General features: G+C 38.5%; 1 non-coding gene across 1 annotated transcript; it reads right to left on the bottom strand.

Annotated features, from left to right (window-relative positions):
- Positions 1-2,850: 2,850 nt before the first annotated feature.
- LOC144245158 (U6 spliceosomal RNA) lies at positions 2,851-2,958 on the bottom strand. The gene has a single exon (XR_013339178.1). It is a non-coding gene; the product is annotated as a U6 spliceosomal RNA (small nuclear RNA).
- Positions 2,959-3,456: the final 498 nt, after the last annotated feature.

Raw genomic sequence — 3,456 nt, 5'->3', positions numbered from 1 at the left:
TGCATAGGGGTACATGGACCCCAATGTTCATAGCAGCACTCTCAACAATAGTCAAAACATGGAAAGAGCCTAAGTGTCCATCAACGGACGAATGGATCAAGAAGACGTGGTTTATCTATACTATGGAATGCTACATGGCAATGAGAAGGAATGAAATCTGGCCATGTGTAGCAACATGGGTAGAACCTGAGGGTGTTATGCTGAGCGAAATATGTCAGGCAGAGAAGGACGGATACCATATGTTTGCACGTATAGGAGGATTAGGAGGAACTTAACGGAGGACCATGAGAGAGAAGAAGGGGAAACAGTGGGGGAGAGGGAGGGAGGCAAAATATGAGAGACTCTTGAATGCTGAGAACAAACTGAGAACTGATGGCGGTGGAGGAGAGGGGAAGGGGGGTGACAGGCATGGAGGAGGGCACCTGTGGGGATGAGCACTGGGTGTTATAGGGAAACCAACTTGACAATAAGCTATTAAAAAAAAAAGACATATCAGCTAAATGTAACATGGGATCTTGGACACAGAAAAAAGACATTAGATAAAAACTGAAGAAATCTGAATAAGCACAGTTTTCATTAATGATAGCATATCAATATTGGCTAATTATAACAAGATACCATAGAATATGTGTTATAATAGTAATATATACCACATATATTTGTATAATATAAATGTCTGATGATAATATGTTAACAATAGGAAAGTACAAAGTATTTGGGAACTTTGTAGTATTTCCATTTTTCTGTAAATCTAAAACTGTTTTAAAAATTAATCTTATTAAAAATTTAAAAACGTAATTACTAAAGACCGTGAATTCATAATTAAAAAATCCCTCCCCAAACTGTACCTGATTTTTACTCTATTTTACCAGTTATATAAGCTATACAGAAATAGAAAAAAGGCTGAAAATTCCTCAAACCAATTTGTGAGAAAAGTAAAGAAAGAAAAAATTTCACCAAGGGACAAAGCTGAATAATCTTAAATAGATTACTATCCAAGTGAATTCTGTGAATAGAAGAGAGAAGAAAACCATCATGGCTTAGTTTTGTCCTAGGAATTCAATGATGGACATCCATTGTACTTTGCCAGGCAGGACCCTCTCAGAACCCCAGGGTCAATATGCAGATGTTATAAGCTGAAGACCTTTGAGATTCAGCAGATGCAGATAAAAGACTTCTTGGAGTATCCTTTATCTGACAAAAGCAGCAACTTCTGGGAAATGAGGCTACCACAATTGCCCTTCTGGGGAGTTTCATGGCCATGAAGAAGACACGCAGCACCTGCCTAAACCAACATTATCACAAACTTTCTTGTATCCTATTTGTTCTCCTAAAAAACAAATGGTCTTTTCTAAAGAAACCTATTTTTGTTTTTCCCCAAAGAGTCTTCTCTCCCTCCTCCCTTTTCCCTAATAGATTAGATGGATAAGTCTCTAACTTTAAACATTTGATAAGACTGCTACTTTTTTGTTGGCTTCCATACACACATATATAAACCTTTTCTTCATGTTCTTCTGTCTTTTGTGAGTATAATTCGCAGGACTCTAGTTACTAAATATGAGACAGTAGGGGAACAGTTTTTCCTCCCTGACAATCACATTAACTTTTAGATGAAGGAAATATGATCATTTCAACTGATGGTTAAAAAGCATCAATAAAATGCAGCACTCATTTATAATTAAAAAATAAAGCAATGTAAAACAACCTCTCAGAAACCTATAAGTAGAAACTTGACTGGCATAATAAAGAATATTTATTAAAGCCCTATACATTATACTTACCTGTAAAATTTTAGAAGGATTTATACTAGGTAGCAAGAAATTAAAATTGTTTGTCATCACAACTTTTACTCAACATTTCCTTGGAGTTGTAGCAATAGTAGGAAATCCCAAAAGGGGGAGGGGGGGGGGAAGAATGACAGAAGAGACAGGAAATGAGAAAATTGCCTGTTTCATTAAAACATAAAAGTTTGCATAGACAATCCACAAATTATTAGAATAAGAAAGGTTGACCAAATTATTTGATACAAAATTATAAGTGAGTTGAATATTATCTCCCAAAAATTCACATCTACCTGGAACCTCATATGGTGACCTTATTTGGAAATAGGGTCTTCGCTGCTGTAATTCATTAAGGATCTGAAAATGAAATCCTTCTCAATTTAGGGGAGGCCCCAAATTCAGTGAGTGAGGTCTTCAAAGAAAGAAAAGATACAGAGAGAAGGAGACCCTGTGGTGACTGAAGTAGAGATTGGAGTTATGTTACCACAAGCCAAGGAATGCTTGGGGTCACTAGAAGCTGAGGGAGGCAAGGAGGAGTCTTCCCTAAAATCTTCAGAGGGAACATGGCCCTTTCCACACCTAGATTTCATGCTCCTAACTTCCAAAACTATGACAGAATAAATGTAGGCTGTTTTAGCCTCACACTTTGTGGTACTTTGTTATGTCAGCCCTAGGAAATTAATCCACATATAAAATCACTTGTATTCCTAAACAGTAATGATGCCCAGTTGAAAATGTATCGGTAGCAATTCTATTTGCACTAACATATAAAATTAACACAAGATATAAAAGATTCTTATGGACAACATTATAAAATGTTAAAGGACATAAAAGAAGGCATGAATAAATGGAATAGTAAGTCATGTTTATTAATAGGGAGAACATAAACAGTGTTTACTAGCACTTCCTAACCCCCTACTGCTGCATGGAAAGTTTATTCTTTATAGTATAGTTGCATTTTTATTTTTGTTATTTATTTTTAAACTTGGAGTGGGCCTCCAGAGCGACCTCTCCAAACCCCATTTTCTGTGCTAATCCACAAAGCGTGTCAGTTCACTGGGGAACTGCCCCACATACGGAATGCCTCACAAATTTACGTGACATCCTCCCGCAGGGGCCATGCTAATCTTCTCTGTATCGTTCTCAGTTTTAGTGTGTGTGCTGCCAAAGTGAGCACTATAGTTTCACCTTTAAATTCTTTTTTAAGTTTATTTATTTAAAGAGGGAGATGGGGAGGGAGGGGGAGTGAGAGAGGTAGAAAATCCCAGGCAGTCTCCACACTGTCAGTGCTGAACCCAACGCAGGGCTCCAACTCACAAACCGTGAGATCCTGACGCAAGCTGAAAGCAAGAGTCGGATGCTTAACCTACTGAGCCACCCAGGCACCCCTATAGGTGAACCTTTAAACCACAGATTTATTTCCGTGCTGCAGGGCAGACGAATCTGCTCCTGGTCCCTCAGTAGGACCCCTCTGCATTGCATCTTACAGGCTCAGGGAGTGGGGTTCCATTGTCATCATGTCTCCATCTCTCCTGATGTTCTCTGTGTAGTTCTTCTACCCTTTGTGGTGCAGAAGCTGTTCACTAAGTCCCAGTTCTTCTTCAGGAAGATGTGTAAGTAAGGGTAGAATAAGTGTGCTCATGGAGGAGGTAAGTTCAGGGTCTGCCTATTGCCA

The sequence above is a fragment of the Crocuta crocuta genome, unplaced genomic scaffold, assembly GCF_008692635.1.
Source record: "Crocuta crocuta isolate KB4526 unplaced genomic scaffold, BGI_CrCroc_1.0 scaffold374, whole genome shotgun sequence".
Classification (NCBI taxonomy): Eukaryota; Metazoa; Chordata; class Mammalia; order Carnivora; family Hyaenidae; genus Crocuta; species Crocuta crocuta.
The sequence above is the reverse complement of the archived record's forward strand: the minus strand, read 5'-3'. Positions and strand labels throughout refer to the sequence as shown.